Raw genomic sequence first — 24,579 nt, 5'->3', positions numbered from 1 at the left:
CATATGACAATGAGAGAGAGAACACAGCAGGGAGAGTGGGAGAGGGAGAAGCAGGCTTCTCGCCAAGCAGAGAGCCCGATGCAGGGCTTCAATCCCAGGACCCTGGGATCATGACCTGAGCCAAAGGCAGATGTTTAATGACTGCGCCACCCAGGTGCCCTGCTATCAGGTACTATTGAAAAACAGTATTATTGTTATATGGTTATGTAGTCAATCATTCTTTCATTTACTCATTTTTTCAATCACTTTTTATTGAAGACCAATTTTGTGCCAAATGTTCTAAGTGCTGAGACTGTGGCATGGAACAAAATGATGGCTCTGACCCTAGAACTTACATTCTTGTGAGAGAAATAAATAATAGCCAGATCATAATGTGCTACGGTGGTAAGCACTAAGGACTAAAAGTACTGCATAACAAGGAGCACAGAGGGGCTGAGAACTCACAAATACAACCTCAGATACAGATACAGATACAACATCACATGAACGTGAAGGAAGGAACAGAGCAATTCATGTAGACACTCCACAAGAAAGAACAGCCAGTGCAAAGGCTCTGAGGTAGTAGTGTATCAGGCCTCCTCACAGAAGCAGAGGAAAGCCACTGTGGCAGGAGGGAAGGAAGTGACAGAAAGAATATTAAGACAAAAGTTGTAAGACAGAGAGGATGCTGGGAGGCAAATACAGAGTGCCTTGTGGGCCACTGTAAGAACCTTGGCTTTTATTCTAAGTGAGATAGAAGTCATCAGAGAGTCTTGAAGGAACAACCAGTCACAACTGAAAGAGTGGTTTTCCTCGAAAGTGAAGAAAGTAAGGTGCTTCAAGGAAGAGGGAGAGGGGAGCCCTGGGTGGCTCAGTGGGTTAAGCCTCTGCCTTCAGCTCAGGTCATGATCTCAGGGTCCTGGGATCGAGTCCCCCTTCAGGGTCTCTGCTCAGTGAGGGGCTTGCTTCCCCCCGCCCCTGCCTGCCTCTCTGCCTACTTGTGATCTCTCTCTCTCTGTCAAATAAATAATAAAATCTTTAAAAAAAAAAAAAAAAGGGAAGAAAAGAAAAGAAAGAGGGAGAGATCAACTATATCCAGTCATCAAGTAAGTTGAGGACTGAGAATTAACCACTCGATTTGACAAGAAGGGGCCAGTAGTGACCCTGACAAGAACCTTGCGAATGGTGTGGTAAGAGCAAAAATCTGGAACAAGTTCAAGCATGAGAGGGAAGAATAAGAATCAGAGACACTTTCAAAGAGGTATGCTATAAAAGAGATAAGGCAATATCAAAAGGGAGATACGGGGTCAAGAGAGTTTTTTGACTTTTTTTATAAGTACGAGAAATTATACCTGGTTGGCATGTTTCACTCATTACAAATCAAAAATTAGAACTCTCCAGTAACAACATAGATTGAGATGAATTTGCCTGTGTTTTCAGAATTCTTTTCATGCACTGATATGACTCATTCATCTCTTAGCATTCTATTGGCTTACAGGTTTTGTACTTCATAACAAGAGACATATTCTATTGGTCTTTTCTAAACTTTTCAATATATTGTCTGCTCTGGAATCATCAATGAAGACCTGAAAATTAGAGCTGTGCTCTGTGTGTGTGTGTGTATGTGTGTGTGTGTGTGTGTGTGTGTGTGTGTGTACGTGTGGGAGAAAGAGGCAGAGACATAGACAGAGAGGAAAGCCAACTGTATATTACTTAAAATTTGATGTTTGTAATCCATTCTGGCCAATCTTCTAAAAAAGGAATTGATCAAGCAGAGGAGTAGTTCACCCAGAAAATTAGATTAAAGTTTCCTTTTGCATGCAGTAATTTATTCCCCTAATCTCCTTGATCTTTCTGAATTAACACCCTCCAAAGTTGAATTTATTTTAGACATGCATAATTTCTAAGATTTGACCCTAGTCATTTTCTGTGCAGATTTTTCAAGGAAATCAGTGAAATCTGTGTTAGTGGATCAGTTGCATGACCAGACCACACTAAAAGACTAATAAGTTTTGAACTGAATAGAATTAATTTGTGTTTAGAGAAATATATTGAACAATATGAATCTTAAATGTGCTATTTCTCTCATATACATATAAATCATATGTGGATTTTGTTTAGCTTGGTGGTTTTGCTGGTCTGAGATGTATTTGCACACTGTTGTTCAGGGGCTAGGTTTTAAGAAAAGCCACTTAAAATTTTCTCTTTAGAAGTCATAATTTATATGCAATTTTACCCATTGACATTCTTAATTTTTTTGTGTGTCTATTAAAGAAAAAGGTTAGGATGAGTAAGAATCAATAAAATTTTGATTCTTACTGAAGAAATTGATTCTTATTCATTGTTATAGGGTAAGAGAGAATTAGAACAAGCTTCTCATTCTGCAAGAATCAGAGAAGCGCTTCAGGACCTTTGTCTTGTTTTGTTTTCATTTCTCATTATCAGTGAACTAGACCTTGAGATACAGATGGCTGCTTAACTACATTTAGATGATAATAGTGATAATGGTGATTACGGCCAGAGTAAATATGCAACTGGTCTTGCATAACTGGGTTAAGGGTGGTATTTTCCCGCAAAATATAGAAAGTAATACTTGTTCCATACACCTAATAGGTGTCTATAGGTCTTCATCCAGTGTCACAAAGTAGCTGCCAAGCATTCTGTAAGGCCCCAAAAAGTTACTCACAGGCCATTCTTGCCGAGTGTGGGCCTAGAAGGAGAATAAAACTTAAAAGGAAAGTTGAATTAATTTTTTTCCTATACCGTGTCACACAAACAGGTGCTGAGGTTTCAGAATGTAAATGCTTTTTTACCTAAAACTCATTCTTATCTTCTATTCCTAAAGATTATTAGAATAAAATAATCATTCAACAGAACTTGTTGGATGAACCCCAACACTGTTAATACTACATTCAGATTGGTGTTATGACATATAGATAAACTATTACTAGAAATGGGCTATTTTTATGTACATATAGGCTATAATTTACATATATAAATTTTTACCTCTGAATATAGGTTAATATATATCTATATCTATATCTATATATGTCTATCAATACATATAGATATATCTGAATACGGGGAAATAGACTTCGAGTTTAAAAGTTAAGAACCAAGGTTTGTAGGTTCACTTTCAACCCCACCACATACTGTGACCTTGAGCAAATTAGTTAACCTCCTGGTGACTTAATTTATACATCTACAGAAGAGTAAATTACCACCTACATTATTTACAGAGAGGATGAAGATTTACTTAACATAGTAATTAGTAGGACTCTATTATTTTGGTAAAATTCTAGCTCGGCTGGAAATCTGCACAGATTTAATTTATGGCAAATCTTAATGCAGAAATAACTACTAATGGATTTTTTTTAAAGGAACTATCCAACTGTAAAATTGGCAAAATGTTTCCCTTGGGCTACACAAATGAGTTTACTTTGTTGAAGCAAATCAGCTCATTAGATCAGACTACAGGACTGGAGAGTTCAAGGTCACAAGAGTAGCTCCCATATTGCTCAGATACTTTCACAAATAAAAAAAAACTATTTGAACCATGACTTCATTTGCCTCCCTGATCACATCTTCATCCGTTGCTCTATAATAAATAGCATAGGTCACCAAGGAATCGGTCCTAAGAATGTAAATATCCCAATCCCCACTACTGAAATAATAATGCAATACCCAAATCTTGCTAATTGTTTAAGTTCATAAGATCTCTTTTGTTTCATTACTAAAAAAGTAGGCCTCATGAACATAGAAGTTTTTGGGATGCCTGGCTGGCTCAGTTAGTAAAGCATGCGACTCTTGATCTCAGGGTCATGAATTCAAGCCCCACACTGGGCACAGAGTTTACCTTAAAAAAATAGTCTACAAGAACATAGAGGTTTTTGTCTGTTTTCCGTCATATGTCTGGCTCCTAGAACAATGCCTGTTACAAAATAAACAATAAGTATCTGTTGAATGAATGAATTACTTTCGCTCAGAAATTTGGAGCTCTCCTTCCTGCCATTTTCAAAGAAACTCTAGGACTATCCAGAAGACAGTTTTTAAAGTCTCTTTTATTATTATTATTGTGTTATGTCTTGTGGTCAAATTGACATATACATTGAACATATTTAGCAATAAACAATTGAAGAACATCTTGCCTCTGCCTTCATCTCTCTTCATCATGACACCTACTAACTGGTTGCCATTTAAAACAGTTCACCCTGGGGCGCCTGGGTGGCTCAGTGGGTTGAGCCTCTGCCTTTGGCTCAGGTCATGATCCCAGGGTCCTGGGATCGAGCCCCGCATTGGGCTCTACTCAGCGGGGAACCTGCTTTCTTCTCTTTCTTTCTCTTTGCCTGCCTCTCTGCCTGCTTGTGATTTCCCTCTGTCAAATAAGTAAATAAAATCTTTAAAAAAAAAAAGTCGACCAAAGCCTTCCAAGTTTATGCCTGTCAGCTTAACATAATAACTAATAATGCCCTCTTTTATGTCCAAGAAGTCCTGCTTGGGACCAAAACATATGTTTAACTCTAACTACTGAACTAACTATATACTATATTAAGGAATGCTTCCCATTACAAACTGACTCGAAGTAAAGCTAAAACAAAATCTGGAAGTAATCTATTAAGTATCTAATAATGAAGACCAAAATGAACTGTAGTATAGTAACAAGAATATTAAATTGGAAGTTAACAGACCTGAAATATACTCTAAACTGTGCTCCCTCACTAACTGGGTGACTTTGGAACAAAATGTTTAAATGAGCCTCACTTTAGTCCCTGAAGAGAGCCATTGACTTAAACTAGAAAATCCTAAGAGCACTTCCAGCTCTGCTATTTTATAATTCGTCAGTTTATTTAATGTTCTTTCTCCTTTATTTTAATTATTTGTTAGAACATGAGTTTTGGCTCATTGATTTAATTTCCCAATGATTAAATGACTTCTGAGATCCTATCCATCTAACCCTAAAAATGTAATTGGACTTGAAAGTATAGGTCTGCTAGGATGTAAAAATCGTGACCAGAGGTAACGTGAAGCAAATGACTAATCAGTAATTTGTAAGTACAGAGCACTTTTGAGGAGGAATATAAATCTCGTTAGGACACTGAAGTATTGGGGCAACTAGAAAAATGTTTAGGTTCTCTAAGATCCAGCAGCAAGGAGAGGAGAGGGAGTCCAAAGTTAAGAGAAGGAAGGGTCCCTGGCTGGCTCAGGTGGTAAAGCATCTGACTCTTGACCCTAGGACTGTGAGTTTGAGCCCCATGTTAGGTGTAGAGATTATTTAAAAATAAACAAACAAACAAACAAATAAATAAATAAATAAATAAAAAGAGTTAAGAGAAAGAGCTTAAAGGAAAATTTCCAGGATTTCTTTAGATACAGTTTGCCCCCGTCATCTTTATCTGGAGGCCAAACCAGTCATTCATTAAAGACATATATTATGGTTTAGCTCCCTCTCCATTTTTGCATTGTGTCCCACTGATTGATTACTGTGGTGATTTTTTTTTTTTAAGTTTGTGTAAGTAATCTCTAACCCCAGTGTGGGACAGGAACTCACAACCCCAAGATCAAGAGTCACATGTTCTTCTGACTGAGCCAACCAGGTTCCCAATTATAGTAATTTAAAAATATGTCCACAAATTTTTAAATTCTCCTTCCTTGAAGAGGTGAGACTTATTCTTCAACTTTTGAGTGTAGGCTGGACTTGATGACTAACTTCTAATAAATAAATCATGATAGAAGGGATTGGGTATGACTACCAAGACCAGATCATAAAAGCCACTGTGACTTCCTCCTTGATCTCTCCGAATAACTCTCTGGGGGAACAAGCTGCCATCTTCTAAAGATACTCAAGGAACCCTCAGCAGAGCTGCATGTGGCCTCCTGCCGACCGCTATAGGAACGGAGGCCTCCTGCTAAGAGCCACTTGATGAGCCATCCTGGAGATAGGTCCTCCAGGCCAAGTTAAGCCTTCAGATCACTCCACCAACATCCTGACTCAACCTCCTGAGAGACCTCTAGCTTGAATCACCTAATATGTTTCTGAATTCTTGATGCACAGAAACTTGAAATGACAAATATGTATTGTTTTAAGCTGCTAAGCTTTGGGGTAGTTGGTTACAAAGTAATATACAGGTAAAACAGTGATCCATGGAACTAAGAAAGTGAACGCCTTCGGGAGAAGTGGGATAGGGTCGCGGGGAATGGTTGATATCAGATGCTAAGTATGAGAAAAGAGTCTAATGAAACTATCTACATGGGAGAGGAATCTGTCCTCTGGAGTAAGATTCTGGTGGACACTGAGGACTTTTTTTGTTTTTAAACAGAATGCCACTAACCTTCTCTACGGGAAGTCTTTCCGAGTGAAACGCCATGATGTCTATTTTGCTTTAAAATATTTTAGGAAAAAAACCAACCCGGGAGTAGGGGATAGATGAAGCCAGGTACCAAAATACTGATAACAGTTGAAGCTGAACAATTAATACACACAATCTTCTCAACTTTTGTGTATGTTCAAAAATTTCTACAATAAAATGTTTTAAAATCTAAAAAATATATCATTACACTCTTGACTCTAACGCTTTATAGCAAATATACATTTTAGAATTATTTTCAGTAAGCTCCAAATGTATTTCAAATACAGTTTCAGGACCTTAAACAGTAAAAACAAATAAGCATGGCTTCTAGCCTCATCCAGCTGCATGGGTGAAGTGCGGGGGCATTGCAACACAGAACCCCCGGATTCCTAGGCCGTGTTCACTCCTTTCCTACCCTCAACACCACCAGCCTCAAGTGGAAAAGTCTGTATGGTGAGTCTGTCTGAGGGACTCTGAAGGGGTGCTCTGGGTTGAATTATGTCTCCGGGGAAGAGATACTCAAGTCTGAACCCCTGAATCCAGAAATACAGTCTTGTAGACGTAATCAAGTTAAAATGATGTCATACTAGATTAGGGTGTCCTTTTAAAAAGAGGAAAAATTAGACGCACAGAGAAGGCCACGATGGTGGAGGCGGATATTGGAGCGATACGGCTACAAGCAGCGGAATGCCAGGGATTCTGAGTAACCACCAGGAGAGGGGAGAGAAACAGCTTCTCCCTCAGGGAAACTGAGCGTTCCTCTGAGCCTTCAGAAAGAACCAACCCTGCTGACACCTTGATTTCAGACTCCGTGCCTCCAGGAATGTGGGAGAATAAATTCTTGTTGTTTCGTTCATTGAGTTTGTGGTACCTTGTTCCGGCAGGCCTAAGAAACATAAGCTGGAAGCATCAAAGCAATTTCTTGCTCTCTTGGGTTCCCTTCCCATAAACAGGCCTAGAAATATGGCTTCGCAGTGTAAAAACAGAGAACATTTTTACTGTTGATAAACCCTGACAAGGCAAAGTCCTCATCACGACCCCAGGCCCCTTAACTCCCCCTTCCTTGGGCCATTCTTACTGCCTTCACCGATTTCTCTAAGAGCAGGATGTGGTTTGCCCCAACTTCCCCCTTTCTTGGAACCAGTGTCTAATACATACTTGTTTTGAAGGGTTTTACTATTGCTGTTGCACAGAAATAGGGCTTTTGCATGATTAAAAAGTATCACAAAATCATAGAAATCTCCAAAATATAGAAATAGTGATATATACAGTTTTCATTAAGATGTCACTGAAGTTTGGCCTGTCGTGGATGACACTTCAAGGATGACTATTATTATTTCCAGAATTACTTTATGAGCCACTTCTGAACGTGGAGACTGTATCAGGCCACTGACCACAGGAAGACAGGAAGACACAGTCTTCTTCAGAGATGATACATCAGAAGGCACAAAAATACCTATGTAAATAAGAGCAGTCGGTGTTAAGATTGCAAAGTTTATGTGTAGGGGCTCCCAGGTGGCGCAGCTGGTTGAGTGTCTGACTCTTGGTTTCTGCTCAGGCTCATGAGATCGAGCCCCGCATCAGCTTCCACACTCAGCATGGAGTCTGCTTGAGATTCTCTCTCTCCCTCTCCCTCCGCCCCTCCCCCACCCTCGATAACAGTCATGTGTACACTCTCACTCTCAAACAAACAAACACAAACAGGTATATGACAGAGTCACTATAGCACAGGCTCTGCAGCCAGAATGCCGAGGTCGGAGTCACAGCTCCATTCCTAACTCACTAAGCGACCTTGGACAGATTAACCTAACTTCTCTGTTTCTGTTCCCGCAAATGTGAAATGTTAGACTGATTAACTGAGTTATATCATGTAAAGTGCTCAGAAGACAGCCTGGTCCCCAGTAAGTATTCAGTAATATTAAGAGAGAGGGAAGGGGAACACAAGCGAAAGAGAGCAAGAAAGACCACACCCAGGGAGGGGAGAGAGCCGGGAAAAAGCAGCACTAAGCAGTGGACACAGAAAAGGAGGCTCCAAGAAAGACTGGGAAGGATCTGGCAGACGTGATGACGTACAACTGTTCAAAAGCTGAATCTTCGGAGAACTCAAAAGATACAAGTGGATGAAGAGTCCAAAGGTTTGCGGCTAGGGTCACCAGCAAGCTCTCCGGCGGTGCCCTGAAGCCACAGAAGCAGGGAGAGCGGGCTGGGCGGCGAGCGGACAGCCCTCCTCAGGAGCCCTCTGCTCCTTCACCCTCCTCTGCTCACAGTGAGGGCGAGCAACGGTCCTTGACGGGAAGGTGCAGCCGAAGACTCAGCCTTGTCTTCCAACGTAGTCAACCCTGTAAATGCTCATACCCATCGGCTTGGGGAAAGCACTTTCAATAGATAACACACATTTTTTAGAACGTCTGTGTGTAACATCTTCCCCCGCTTGACCCAGGTCACTCCGTATCACCTGCCCTTCCCCAAAACTAGAGCTAGAGATGATACCAGAGAGGTAAGTAGCAGGGCACTAAGAAAATGCCACCTAGGAGGGCACCTGGGAGGCTCAGTCAGTTAAGTGTCTGCCTTTGGCTCGGGTTATGATCTCAGAATCCTGGGATTTGGGGCGCCTGGGTGGCTCAGTGGATTAAGCCTCTGCCTTCGGCTCAGGTCATGATCTCGGGGTCCTGGGATCGAGCCCCGCATCGGGCTCTCTGCTCAGCAGGGAGCCTGCTTCCCCTTCTCTCTCTGCCTCTCTGCCTACTTGTGGTCTCTGTCTGTCAAATAAATAAATAAAATCTTTAAAAAAAAGAAAAAAAAAGAATCCTGGGATTTAGCCCCCACATCGGCCTCCCTGCTCAGCGTGGAGTCTGCTTCTCCCTCTCCCCCTACCCCTCGTCCCTCTCATGCTCTCTCTCAAATAATACATAAAATGTTTAAAAAATAAAGAAAAGAAAAGAAAATGCCACAAATTAAAATGTAAGGAAGTAGAATAAGAATTGAATAAGAATCTGTCTCAAGAAACACTACAACTACTACTACTCCTCTCTACTCAGTAGTAGAGGTAGAAGGTCAATTTGGTTTTCACATGTTGGCTAGGATGTGTGCTGAAAATGCAGATTGTCAGGCGCTGCCATCAGAGAGGCCCAGGAATCTGAATTTTAACAATTCTTTCATGTGACTCTGATGCAAGGCATCCGAGTATATGATTTTTCAGAATGATGGCTCTGGGTAGTCGAGATGAACTGGGGGTAGACACACTCTCATTACAGAGTCAGAGCTCTCACAAAAGCAAGCCAACGTATTTTGTACTATTTAGCCCCACACTGTAAGAATTCCTCTAGAGAAGCAGTTGTCAAGCTTTAGGGATTGTTAAATACAGATTATTGGGCCTCACACCCAGCGCTTCCGACCGAGTAGGTCTGGGGCGAGGTCCAAGAATTAGTCGTTCTAACAAGCTCCCAGGTGATTGAATTTTGCTGATGCAAGAACCACATGCTGGCCACTACTGCTTTTCAGCTTCATAAAATGATAATACTTTACTATCCCGTGTCAAAAACATGAAGCACACTAAGCTCACTATATACAAATAAATAAAAAATGCCACTATGGGGCCGTGTAGGGAAGGGTAGTGGGGTGATGGACATTGAGGAGGGCACGTGATGTAATGAACACTGGTTATAAAAGACTAATGAATCACTGGCCTCTCCCTCTGAAACTAGTAATACATTATATGTTAATTTATTGAATTTAAATTTAAAAATTAAAAATTAAAAAAATGAAACTACGGTGGTTTGTCAGGCTGACATGCTAAAGAAGGAAATAATTTCACACATTCATTATACTACATGGTCTCAAGGCCATCCCAGGTAGGTCAGGGTAGAAATTATCAATATTTTGTTCCTTCGATTTTGTCACAGTGGTTTTGCACACACATCCCAAAACTTCCCTGGGAAGTTGTAACTGACATATGTAAAGGTACTGGGGTCAGCCCTTACCAAAAAACTGGTTTCCATTTGAGCATACTTCAACTGAGAAATAGTTTGAGGATTATTTCTCCTTCCTAACTCTGGGTTGTTGTAGAAAAATCCCAAATAAAGATCAAGGCAATAATAAAGACCAACTTACTGTGCTTGTAAACGACTTATTTTCTAACTATGATTCATACTTACATAGTTGCATAGTGTGTGTCCAAAATGACTATACATGCTGTCATTCTTTTTAGCAACTGGTTTTAAATTCCTTTAAAATGAGAAACCTGAAATAGTTTTTGTATGATACATTTACTGTAACAAACGGAAGAGCAAAATTCCTCCATACTTGCCTATCTTTTCTAAATGTGTAGTTGTATATTTGTAATATTTTTTTCATAAATATATGTTATGTGCTGACTTTCATAAAAGAAAGATTATCATTTGAAATAATACCTGATAGGCTTTCACATTTTTGGAAGAGTATTACTTAAAATATTCATGCTCAATCTAAAGTTGTTAATTATGGGGGTACCTGGGCGGCCCAGTCAGTTGAGCATCTGCTTTTGGCTCAGGTCATGATCCCAGCTATGGTCCTAGGATCAAGCCCCGTGTCTGGATCCATGCTTGGCAGGGAGCCTGCTTCTCCCTCTGCTGCTCCCCCTGCTTGTGCTCTCTTGCTCTGTCAAATAAATAAATAAAATCATTAAAAATAAAATAAAATAGTTAATTATGGGAGGCGCTGGGTAACTCAGGTGGTTAAGCATCAAACTTTCAGTTTTGGCTCAGGTCATGATCTCAAGATCATGGGATCAAGCCCTATGTAGGGCCCTGTGCTGGTTGTGGAGCCTGCTTAAGGTTTCCTCTCTCTATCTCACTCAGCCCCTCCCCCTGCAAAAAAAATAAATAATAATAAAAATAAATAAATAATAAAATTGTTAATTATGAAAAGAATAGATGTTTTGCAAGAGAAAGAGAACATATACAGTCTTCAATGCATTTATAATAATAAGAAATGAAGATCTGTGACCATCAATTACATAGTCACAGTCACAGGTATGTTTTAGGTGAATGTGAGGCAAACATTTTCTTTAACAAAAAAACAGATGATGAGGGACGCCTGGGTGGCTCAGTTGGTTAAGCAGCTGCCTTAGGCTCAGGTCATGATCCCAGCGTCCTGGGATCGAGTCCCCCATCAGGCTCCTTGCTCGGCAGGGAGCCTGCTTCTCCCTCTGCCTCTGCTGCCATTCTGTCTGCCTGTGCTCCCTCTCCCCCCCGCCCCCGACAAATAAATAAAATCTTTAAAAAAAAAATTAAAAAAAAAAAAACAGATGATGAAATTGGAAAATAAATAACATCCTATCCCTACATTGTCATCCTGGCTTGGAGAGTAAGAAAGCTTTGGCCTCACAGGTATGTCAGACGCACACCGGGTGGTTCTGATCGAATCACTGGGGTGGCAATGAGATTTCTAGAGCGCTGTGGGAGCTCAGGGTGCTCCGATGGAGGAAATCTGAGTCTGAGTGGAAGCTGCCTCGTAGCAACAGCTTTTCAAGTTTCATTCTTCTAAGCTTCAGTAGAAGAACAGGAAGATCCCTTTTTTCTTTGCAAACATCTATTTTTAACATTAAAGTAATATGTAAATATGGTTTTTAAAAGTTTAAGAAAAAAGGGGAAATGGTTGGGGCGCCTGGGTGGCTCAGTGGGTTAAAGCCTCTGCCCTCGGCTCAAGTGGATCGAGCCCCACGTCGGGTTCTCTGCTCAGCAGGGAGCCTGCTTCCCTTCCTCTCTCTCTCTCTGCCTGCCTCTCTGCCTAATTGTGATCTCTGTCAAATAAATAAATCTTTAAAAAAAAAAAAGGTGGGGGGAATGGTTTCTCCTTCCATAATACACTGAGTTCCTCTCCTCCAAATGAACCCCAGTTAATCACTGGTGTGTGTGTATGTGTGTGTGTGTGTGTATCCCAGCTTATGTACATTTACTTTTTCTTATTTACACAAGTGCAGTTATACCACACATATTGTTTTACAACTTGCTGAAAAACATATCTTGGAGATCTTTCTATCAGACACAAATCTTCCTCAGTCTTGTTTTTGTTGTATAATATGCCACTGAATGTGTGTACACTAAATTATACAGTCATCTTCCTATGAACAAACATTTAGTTGGTCTTCAGTTTTTGTTTTGCATAAGCAATGCTTGATGCAAGTATATCCATAGGGTCAATTTTTAGTTGTAGAATCAGTGGGTCAAGGGGCTATGAATTTGCAATTTTAAATTTTTCTTTATTCATTTGATGGAGAAAGAGAGATCACAAGTAGGCAGAAAGGCAGGCAGAGAGAGAGAGAGGGAGAAGCAGGTTTCTGGCTGAGCAGAGAGCCCGATGTGGGACTCGATCCCAGGCCCCTGGGATCATGACCTGAGCCGAAGGCAGAGGCTTAACCCACTGAGCCACCCAGGTGCCCCGAATTTGCAATTTTGATAGATACTGCCAAATTGCCCTCTGAAAGGGTTGTACCTCTGTTCCCATTAACAGAGAATAAAGGAGCCTCAGTAGCACTGGTTCTTTGCTCAACTGTTGCTTCCAGGCACAGGAAGAGGAAAGGGGCCTATTGTAAACACTGGCAGGAACCCACCTGTCCCTAGAGAGTTCTCCACTTACTAGCGCACCAGGGAATTCATTCAACTCTGGTGAGGACACTCAAAGGCATCTCTCTAATTTCACTTGCCAGTGTATTATATAAATATGTATTTAGCGTATTTATCAAAGGGTACCCACCATATGCTAGTTTCCCTAGAGCTTGCTGATAATCTGGAATTTTTGCATCTGTCCTACATTTCATTCTGTCCTTGGGAAATATGGAGTTCCAGCATCTGGATGGTAATAATAAATAATAATAGGTCTCTTACATGGGACTTTTGCTCCAGGAATGCAGAACACACTATGCACATTATCTCATTAATCATAAAAACATCCCTTTAAGGAAGGCATGAAAGGAAGGCATCTGTATTTTAAAATTACATAGAGCTTGAGCAACAGAATGTAAGGATTTCCCTTCTGGGTCTTCACGAACTAATGGGTTTTCTGTATTCTGGTCTCCTGATCTGAGTTCCGCTAAGTTCATGACAGAAGTTCTCTGAGTACTCCTCACTAAGGGATGTCTCGATGCTTTTATAAAACCATAACAAGGAAATGGGACAGAGGTCTCCGGATAAGACAGAGAAGGTTGTGAACTACTTCCCTCAAAAGACTTTGCCTCCTTCCATTAAACAATAGCAGAAAGAATAGAAGCCGAGCCACAGCTGGAGAAGAAACCACACGTGGATTGAAGTTTGTACCCGCGAACCAGGGGATTCTCCTGGTGATGATCGAAATGAGACAACTGTATCTGTAAAGCTTTCCAGAACACTCTCAAGCTATGATCAAATCGGAAGGGAGGGAGATGAACCCAAAGTTATGTTTGACTTGCAGACAAGAATGAGTCTGGGAGGAAGTCTCTTCGGTTGGCCAGTTGAAATCGCCACAGGAGATCTGATGCCAACATTGGCAGATCAACGTATGACTATAATACCAAGTGGTTCATTCAGTGCCTTCCATCATTGTGAAATCTAGTGCTAGTTGTTCCGAGTCCTTGGTCTGACTTGGGAAGGTTATCTCCAGAAGCTCCTTGTGGGCAAGTAGAAACAGAGGCATGAGTCTGGCATTTCCTTCAGGCTCATGGGATTGTCAGCTACAAGTATACAATGGATTTTTCTTTCAGCACATTTCTATTCTTCTCTCATAAAAGTTAAGATTCTGCAGATAATGTCTTACACAAGAAGGCAGAAATAACTTTCAAGCTGGGATCTCACTCAGGGATCCTCTTCCTACCGTTCTGAGTTCTTAACAAAGGCTATCGTCTCTTCCTGTTGCAATTTATAGCAGAATTTTTGGGGGGCCTCAGAGGAGGAAATGCAGTATGGTGAACAGAAAAGATAATACAAAATTCCACAAATAAAAATTCCCTCTCTTGCCTTATAACTTCTACCAAGAATGACTTGTGAGCCAGGAGCAGAGATCAAAGGCAGAGCACAGACTTTTCCAGAAACAAGTTCTGGGGCAGAATTTTTTAGCATTTCAGCTACCAAAATAGATAGAAGGAGTTCAGAAAAATGATGTGCAAAATACTGTGGGCTGTAGTTAGCAGAACTGATTTGCTTTCTATAGCAGCAAACTAGATGTGACTAACTCCAATGCAAAGAATAGTGGAGCTTCGCCGTGTGGCTCATATTTATGTTCATTTTGATGCAAGAAAAGGGCTTTTTTGTTGTTTTTATCGTTTCAGACCACTCAAAAACACCAATACTTTAAGTCAGTGTACTGAAATATGGTGCCATGTTTGACCAAAAAGCTCCTTATGATAATATTCATTTGGGATGGGACCCTTGGAAGATTTCATAAACGTGAAGCATTTAGTTGACACAAACGCACAGTCACATACCAAACTGTCTTTGGTAAGAAGAGACAAGGTCAGCTCCAAAGGGTTCCTGTCTCCTGTAGGGTTTGCCATTAGAGAATGAAGGCAGATTGCCAGTGCCTGTGTACATGAATTTTCTTTGTCCTCTTTTGTTTTGGTTGTGGGGCCTATCCTAGTGATTTTACAAGATGCCTGCTGTGTTCCTGAGAAAATAAAATGTGCCAAGCATGCTTGCCTTCAGCTTGTCCTCACCCACGGGAGATATCTGGGGTGATTAATTGCTGGACTCCTAACTACTCTTCTCTCCACTCCTCAGGTAGCTCGGCGTTAATCACAACAAAGTTATTCTTTCAAGTGAAAATGCTGGCAGGTTCCTTCAGGTTTTATTGGGCCCTAGAGATACTTGGCCTAATCTGAATCTAAAGGTTAACTTCCAAAACATAATTCAGCGTATCTGATTATTCTTTAAGCCATAGATACTGCCAAAAATATCTTTTTAGGATCCTGGGCAGGCAGTTTTAGTGGTTTGTGAGAACATTCAGGGCAGGAATCTCTGTATTCTCTAAAACTGGAAGACTTCTTCTGGAACTACACAACAACGTAATTTTAGAGATAGAAGGGATCTCCAAGTCATCTCATCCAAACCTGTCATTTTATCAGATAAAAAATTGTCATGATATGATTTTTTTTTTCAAAATAAATCACTTTTTTTTTAGGATAAAGTAAGATAAGCATAAGGTTCAAATGCCAAAGGCACAAAATATTGAGCAGTGGAAAATAAATATTTCCCAGTTACCCAGTTAGCATCCCTAGAGGGAACCACTGCTACCAGCTTCTCATGATTTTTCCAGAGATATTTTATATTGCCATGGTGTCCTTTTAGCAAGAGCTCCAGACATGGCAAGGCCAGAAAGTTCATAAATTCATCACAGTTTGATAATTGTCACAAAGTAGTAGTGAATTTTCTAATTCCAGTATCTATCAACTCTATCACTTACTTTCACGGACAAGTTAATTGATCTTTCTTCCTCATTTTCTCCATTCACATGGTGGAACTGATGATCCCTGCCAGGCAGAACGGTCAGGATTAACTGAGGTAATGCACCAAAGTTTCAGACCCACCCCTCGATTCAGACTCTGGGAAAATATAATCTTTTTTTCCTATCTATTTTCATTTCAGATGCGGAAGACAAAATCTTACCAAGACAGGAATGAAGACGTCAATAAAATACAGATAGTAAGAGTATGTTCATGTGGTCTGTTTTTGTGGCCCTCTGTCACTTACTTTTCCCAGCCTTGAAGAAGTTAACTAGCCTCTTCCTTCCTCATTTCAGTAGAAAGTGTCTTTATCTTCTCCAAGATCACTTTACACAAGCTAAATATCAGATGCTTCCTTGAAATGCACTACTTTCAAAGATTATATGCAGAAAAAATCACTGAAAGAGAGAGGTGGGGATGATGCGGCTGGTATGTACCACGCACTTTGCTAAATGATGCAGAACCAGGCAAAACACAATGGAGAAAATGCTGCTAAGGCCAGCTCTCCTTAGGGACTGGTGAAATTCAAGAAACTGCTGGGTCTTCTGAGACCTAGAAAATCATTAGTCTCTCTCAAATTTAAGATTTGAGTTATCAATGAAAAAAAAATACAACCAAACAATTTAAATAATTACAGGTATATATTGTTCATATGGCCGAGAAATAAAAAAAATTGGGCAGGCTTTAAAAAAACCTATGGCTCTAAGGGCACCTGGTTGGCTCAGTTGGTTGGGCATGCAACTCTTGATCTCGGGGTCATGAGTTTGAGCCCCAGATTGGGTACAGAGCTTACTTAAAAATAAAAAAGAAAAGTAAATTAAAAAACCAATGGCTCTATAATATAAACAAAGACCTACTTTTTTTCATTGCTGTACTCTGTCTTCCATGATGTTGTTTTCATCTAATCCTCGTGTCTTCTAGTGGTCTCAAGGAGGTAGTCAGAAACAACCAAAGCTTCCTAGTTCTTATCTACAAAAGCAGAAAGTACTTTTGGGTTAACTCCCATGGGTTAGAGAGCAGTTTTCTTACCTGCAAACTTCTTTTCCTCAAACTTCAACCTCATTGTCTGTATCTGGAGGACAATGTCTTAAGCCAGTCAGCAATTAGCCCTGGAGCTAGGCAATCCAACCCAAACCATGCTGAGAAACATGATGTTAACTTAGAAAGTAGAAAGAGGCCAGGATGGTGAGTCGGGACCTCACAAATATCAACTAGAGCTCTTGCTACTCCTCCCTGCGTGTCTCTTCTGTGTTGCTCTCTTGGGCTGGCTCAAGATACACTTTGGTTTCCCTCATACATTTGATTTACACATGGCCGAGGTTCACCATAGGACAACTCTCAAGCCAAATACCTGTGACTCTGCAAATCCAATTCCCATCATCCACCTGTGATTTTTGTGCTTTGGTTCAAAAGTCTCAGATATAATTGGCTTGGCCTAACCCATAGATTGACTTGCACAGTGGGTCTCCACACAATGGTCCTCATCTCCTAGAGCCAGAGGAGTAGGGTCATCTGATAGAACCATGGATGACTAGGCCCATCTGTTCAGCAGGGTTTGTGGGTGGGAACAGATTCTTTTAGAAGGGAATGTGGGCTGAAAGGCAAGTGTATACTTCTCTAACCAGAAAAATCTCAGGGGTGAAAAGGATAGGGGGGAAAAAAAAAGGTCCCAAATGTAAAGATAAAAGAAAAGCTTGGTTCAAAATTAGGCAGTATGACTGACCATAGATGTTTGCATTACTCACATTTTAACCTTATACTCTCTGGAATTTGCTTTTAAAAACACCAAAATACTACTTCAAAGAGAAATATTACAGAAGAAAACAATCTTTGATCATAATCTAGAAAGCTAAAAAGATATTTATGCTCATTATATCCCAGGTGTTGGAAACTGTCAATGCATCGCTAAATTTTATGCCTTTTGTGCAGACTATTACTTCCTCAAAATGACTTGAAAATGGGCAGGGCTAACAGAATACTTCAGTACAACTTCTCCCAACAGCAGTGCGTTTCCCTCTTAAGTAAAGTACAATTTGTGCCTCCGGATTTCCAGAAAGGTTTTAGAGGGCCCCGTCCCATCCCCAGCCTAACTCTGATATAGTCACTGGCAAAGGGGAAATTCGAAGTTCTCAGCAATACCTGCGTCTCTAAGGAAAGGAGTGTGGGGGCATCAGCCAGAGTAGTGCACCCCAAATTCCACTGGACAGGGGAACAGAGAGCTGAAATGAGACATGTTTTGCTCTCCTCGCTAATGATGGGTTCAGGCTCACTTTAACCCAAATGACCACCTAACCGATTAGTATTTTCAATGTGAAAGCAGTAGAAAAAAAGGACTCTCTTGACGCCCTCACCCCCAACCTGCAGTGGGTCGGGCTGAGGGCACCGAACCTCCCCTCCCCCCATTCCAAGCATGGAAATTGCACCGAAGTTTATCTGGGTGGTTCCAATATTTGAATTCAGAACCTTTTGCCTAGACTAGTCCAGGTATCCAAAATAATAAAATGAAGTTGAACAGAAGAAAAATACAAGAAACAGAGAGACAGCACTTTTCAAAAAACGTTATTTGGCCCGTAGCGAATTCCGATTTTAGTTAAAAAACAAAAGAAAGCCCAGTGATGGTCAAAACTAAGCAACAGTTGAAAGAAAGAAGGGAAGATTTAGACATAAAGGCAGAATTTTTTTTAAATCAACATTTCATGTAGCCGCTCCTGCGCGGGCCTTCCCATTTCTCAGTAGCTTTGATTTGTGGAAATAATGGTTATGCAATTTCCACACATTGTGCTCCAATCACAGCGTGTGGGCAACAATAAAGAGAAAACAACTAGATGCACTTGAAGCTGGAGATTTTGATAAGCTTTTCTTTTCATTTCACAAGGGTTTTTAACTTGATATTTTTCTGAGACAACTGAGATAGTGCTATGGAGCTTTCAACGAATCTACGTGAACACGGGGAAGCATCTCGTTTTCTTAAATGTATCTACGGTAGCAGCACTGATTAATCTAGTTGTGAAAAATTAGCCAAAAAGAAACTATTGGACTATGAGAATTCTACAGTTGACAGATTGTTGGTCTTTCGTTTAAAAAAAAAAACACCACCACCCTATGCCATCTGTTTACAAAAGATGAGAAATGTTGGAGAAAATTATTTCCCTTAGGGCATAATGCTACAGCCATTTAGGGAGAGGTCTCTGGCATTTTCTGTGAGCCTTTGGTACAAGGAATAAGACAGCATCAGGTCTGCACAGTCGATGACCGAGAAAAACAAAGATGATTTCCTCTGATCCTTATTTTAGTTTTACTCTTTGAACTTCCAGCAGTTTATTTATTATTGTTGTTGTTATTTTTAATTGGGTACAGATTGTTTTAGGAATCATCTTGGTTCCTTTTTTTGAAGTTGGGTTTTTTTTTGGTTTTTTTTTTTGAGACTGGTTTCTAAAGTGCTCCACCTCCGCCACCTGTCACTCTACGGGGGGCTGCGACTTGAGGACACTCACCAGTTCTGAGCTCGGCTGCGGACTGGATGGTGAAGCCCGCTGCAGGAGGAGGTGGAGGTACAGACTTGGAGGTAGGTGGCAATGCAGTCTTTCAAAATAAAAATCCCCACGCTGCCGCTCTCTGATAAATTCTCGTGCACTCCCTGTACCCAGAGAAATAAAACTAATCTATCCAATGTAATTCTCTCAGAAGGATTTTCTCTTTCCATACAAACCCTGGGAAATTCACCTCTTCACCCCATCATTCCTATGTGACTCATATGCTGGTCACCTGTCACTAGATGGCATTGTGCAGTGTTTCTTAACTGTAGTTAACTAAGTTGGCAAAATTACAGCGTGGGCCATTTTTCTGTATTTTCGTCTTTGGTATATAGATCTAGAGAATCTAAATTGGATACTGGCTGTTTCATTTTTATTTGCTTTATGGGTTTGGTTTTGTAAAATGTGTATATTCTTTGAGATTCTTCCCTGTGTGTCTTGCTAGGATGGGACCTCAATGATTCTGAGTCTTAAATCAATAATAAATTAGTTCTTCCTCTCAATTCTCTTCCAAGTCACACACACAAATGTTTACTTAGAGAGTCTTTGCAGAAATAAAATAAAGCTGAACACATGCAGGATCTTTACCTAGACACGCAGGCAGAACAAAATATATGAATGAAATTTTGTTTCATCTAAGTGTGGCCAGTTGCCAGTTGAAATCTACTCACGGATAAGCCAGGCTGATGAAATTATATAAAAACGATCCTGTGAAATTTATAAAGGAAATATAACAACGATAAACAAGGAAAATGGCCATAAATAGAATAAGAGTTAATGGTTACAGTCTTATACTTTCCCAGATGTGACAGGTAATGATGACCACTTTTCCCCCAGTTTTATTGAGAAATAATTGTCAATGACCACTTTTATTTGTTGTATTATTTGTTGTAACAACCTTATGTTACTGAAGAATGGCATCTAACTTCTATGCTGTCAGTAAAACAAGACAAATCTTTCTCAGTTTTAATTATGACTTAATGACCTGAAAATTTGTAAATAATAACAGATGACAAAATGATTATCTGGAGTGAGACTAACAAGATAAATGACAGATCAGATGATAGATAGCATCTAATCTAGTACTTGATATTCTAAATAATTATCTAAAATCCATAGTACTAATTTTCTATTCTCTCTTACTTATTTACTTTCTGGAAAGACAGTTCAGTTTTCAATTTGTCTTTTTACTTTATTATAGTCACTCATTCAACAAATATTAGCCGAATACCTATGTTGGATTAGATAGTAGAGATGCAAAAATAAATAGGACACTAAATTTGTCCTCAAAAAGTTTTTAGTTCTTTGTGTTGTTAAGCCACCATATAATAAGTTTCAGAATCAGTCACTGGGGGTACGGGGCAGAAGGAGAGAAGGAGAGTGGGAGAGAGAAAGAGAAAATGCAGAGTCTTAGATGAGACCAGGAGGTGCACAGTTGCTGTCACAGCTCTGCTAGCAGACCCCGGAGCTCCCTCATTGTATGTGTAAATGAAATAATTTTACATAAAAGTGTTTTGTAAACTGTAAAATAGTTTTTAAGTGTACAGCTTTTTAAGACTTTCCGGTTTCTTCCTGTAAGAACCCCATAGTTTTCAAATAGAACTTTGATCCTGTAATCAAGTATTACTTCCTTTTAATTTACCCTCTATTACAAAATTCCAACTGCATCAATAAACCCCATTAAATTTCCAACTCACCTTGTAAAACAAAACAGAAATACCATGACCCTGGAGAGTGAAAGGGTAGGAAGCTAAACTGAATAGCCTTGTGATCATATTATACTCTGAAACATGAAGACCCTGGGAGAATCACTTTCCCATCTTCTACTCTGCTAATTCTTGCTGTTTCCCTTGGTTTCTGCAGCTGAGAAATGGATTCTCAAGCACATTCTGTTACAACTACATGTGTGGAATAAAGAGACCTCTAGAAAGTTTCATTCTGGTCCCATAACTTTCCTTTTCCGCTCTGCTAGTAGGAAAAAAATAAATAAATAAAGACCTAACGGACGACTGGATTAGGAGATGCAGCACAATCCCACCTACTCTCAGACTTCATAATTTTGCAAAAAGCTTCTCACTTTTCATTATGGCCAGTCATTTCATATTCTTTATTTTTTTTGAAAGACTTTATTCATTTATTTGAGAGAGAGGTGGGGGGCACGAGAGGGAGAGGATCAGAGGGAGAAGCCGACTCCCCGCATAGCTGGCAGCCCGATGCGGGAGTCGATCCCCGGACTCCGGGGTCATGACCTGAGCTGAAGCTAGTGGCTTAACCCACTGAGCCACCCAGGTGCCCTGTCATTTCACATTCTTTAATAGGGAAGTCAGAAAACTTCTTTTTCCACAGATTGTATGCAGAAATCAATACGTAAGGAACTCCAGACTCAAATATATTTAAGACCACGATGAAGAACACGCAAAATGGTGTCCTCTGTCAAGTCTTTAACTGGATCCGAGTGTGTAGAGAGGTGTTGTACTTTAAGTTCCCGGTCTATTATCTGAGGATTTTGTCTTTTATTCTGTTACTGTAGTAAGTTGCATTTTTGGTATGATGACGACAGCTTAACAATAAAGATAAGCTTCTAATTAAGAATTTGGGCTGGAGGCGCCTGGGTGGTTCAGTGGATTAAGCCTCTGCCTTCGGCTCAGGTCATGATCTCAGGGTCCTGTGATCGAGCCCCGCGTCGGGCTCTCTGCTCAGTGAGGAGCCTGCTTCCTCCTCTTTCTCTCTGCCTGCCTCTCTGCCTACTTGTGATCTCTGTCTGTCAAATAAATAAATAAAATCTTAAAAAAAATAATAATTTGGGCTGAAAATATTCCCTCAATATACTGGTATATCCTTGTTTGAAATGGTCTTATTTCATTAGGAAAAGAGAGAAAAAGTTATTTGGATTCATTCTACCTATAGAAAATTATTCCTATCCTTATTCTGAATGACTAGTTTTGTTCTAGAATATTCATTTGTCATCAAACATGGGGTGGAGAAAACTTGAAAGGTTAGAAATGAAAGGTTAAAGACCTAGATATCTATTCACCATATTATTTGTTTTCTGGCTTCTCCCTCATTTTTTAGGTTTATAACATTTTTCTCTTTCTTTAAAATCCTACCTCAAGCCAACAAGTGTCTTAAGAATGACTTATTAGTATCTGTGCACAAGAAACCTAGAAAGTGGAAGTCTATATCATCAGTTGCAGAGACCATAGCATGTAAGTCTTTGGCCATCAGTATATTTAGGTAAAAAGATGGTTTTTAACATAAAAGTGTATGCACCTACATTTAGGCATGGACAAAATGTCCCCAGAAAGAAGCAGAGATTTTTTTTTTTTTTTTAATTATTTTGGGAAAGTGTGCTGAAGCTTTTCTTTAAAAATAAAATGGCATTTCATCAGTACTGGTCATTTTTTAGCCACGTATGACAAATGATCACAGATGCTCATAAAAATCTAAAAGGAACTGAATGTTGTTCTCTTCTGACACGGCAAAATCTCTTTCCTTTAACTGCATTTTAAAAGAAAAACAAACTTTAACACTTTGATTAAGGAGAATACAGGAAGCCATATGGTCCCACCCAGAGTTCCTGCATTCAAAATGTCCTCATGGGGAAGAAGGTTGAAAGTGTTTTTAAGAACAGAACTTTCATGTTTCTGCCTCTAAACAATGGCACTTCCTGTTTTGACCTCTAACCATGCTAGACTCTCAAAAAGTAGGGTGATGGGCTTCTCCTGTTCTGTGACATGGTGAAGAACATTTTTATTCCCTCCCACCATGTGTGTTCAGAGTGAAGATTAGCAAAGCTCAATCTCCCCCAAGGTCCTTTACATTGATCTATGGTCTCCTGACGAAGGTTAGGATTTTCAAAAATTTAGTGACCTAGCCACGAGCCTGGCACTGAAGTCAAGAGGATATGCACTGTTCTTCATCTCGAACACAAGTAAAAAGCTGCAAGTTGCCTTTAAATAGTCCCCGTGTTTTCCCAGAAGTTATTAACGGCCCTTCACAGAGCTGGGACTTTGCGACTGCCTCCTTGTAAAACATCTTCTTTGGAAAAAGAGAGAGAAAAAGTGAGGAAGGAAGGGAGGGAGGGGAGGGAAGAAAGAAGGTTAAGAGAAAATGTAGGAGGCGGAGAGTCCACTGAAGGAAAGAAAGAAAAATTAGAGTAGAGAGAGAAGCCATCACTACAAAGTGATGGACTTTGGACTGTCCAAGGCGCCAGGAGGGAGGGCCTTGGACCTCTCACCAAGAGGGTTCTTGGTTTTGGGCGAGAAAGAATTAAAGAGCAAGTCATTCAGAGAAAGGGGGCAAGATTTTGCAAGGATTAAAGTAAGAAAGGAGTTACTTCTAGACAAAGTAGCAGTCTCTCTTCCCAGGTGGAGAGGAGGGATTTTCCCTTTGCCTCTAACAAAGGGTTTTATTAGGTTCTTTGTTTTGTTTCTGTTTTTTAAATTAGCTGACCCTGGGGGGCGCTGACCTGGCTCTGGTTGCCGGCGCAGTTGGTTGGCTCCATTCCTTGGAACTGGGGCTTGTGGTCTTCCGTGATTCAGATTTTGTGACTCTTTTTATGACCTGCTGACTTTTAGAGTAGGGGTTAGCCTAAAACCCAAATGGTTTTACTTTGGTCAACTTGTCTCCCAAGGTTTCCCTCTCTTCCCTCAAAAGTAAGAAAAAAACTACTTGGAAAGATTAACAAATTTCAGTATCTGTTGCTTCCCAAAACCAGAAGAGAAAATTGTTTTAAAGCAAATCACTTAAAATAAAAAGTAACTCCTGTTAGTTTTTGAAAAGACGTTAAGTATGATCTCAAAATAAGTGACAAAAACACTTAAGTAGGTAATGTACTCAAAAGTTTTTTTTCTCTTTTAAGTAGTACAATATATTGAAAGAGGGCACTATTTAAAGTGGAAAAAATTTTTAACCACAATTCCATTTTATGTATTGTTGTGAGAATGACAGTTTATTAGAAATGAGAATATATTTTCTCAACAAAAAAGACAAACCTTACCTTGGAATCTATCCTTCAATTCCTGAAAGAAGCTATATAGTTCTATATTCATAAAATAGCAATGTGTAGGCTTTCTCTCTCAAATTCTATAAAATCTTCCTTAAATATAAATGCATATACTATGTTTATAGACACACACACACACACACACACAATTTAAGTTATATATGCATAGATATAAATGTCTTAGGAAGTTGTAAGTACTGCTTTTTAAGAAATATTTCAGTAATTGGGATAAATACAGTAAAAATAAATTCCTTCAAGCATATATTA

General features: G+C 39.9%; 1 protein-coding gene and 1 pseudogene across 1 annotated transcript in view; one reads left to right on the top strand and one right to left on the bottom strand.

Annotated features, from left to right (window-relative positions):
• The window catches only part of LOC131827977 (tigger transposable element-derived protein 1-like), a 109,664-nt pseudogene extending 92,827 nt beyond the window's left edge, over positions 1–16,837 (bottom strand).
• A 2,403-nt stretch (positions 16,838–19,240) lies between these two features.
• SLC39A10 (solute carrier family 39 member 10) overlaps positions 19,241–24,579 on the top strand; it is a 133,664-nt gene continuing 128,325 nt past the window's right edge. The window contains exon 1 of the mRNA XM_059168547.1: positions 19,241–19,339. The gene's annotated coding sequence lies outside the window, so the exon portion shown is untranslated. The remainder of the gene's footprint in view (positions 19,340–24,579) is intronic.

Source organism: Mustela lutreola, chromosome 3 (assembly GCF_030435805.1).
Source record: "Mustela lutreola isolate mMusLut2 chromosome 3, mMusLut2.pri, whole genome shotgun sequence".
In the NCBI taxonomy this organism is placed as follows: domain Eukaryota; kingdom Metazoa; phylum Chordata; class Mammalia; order Carnivora; family Mustelidae; genus Mustela; species Mustela lutreola.
This window is presented reverse-complemented; position numbering and strand designations above follow the sequence as displayed.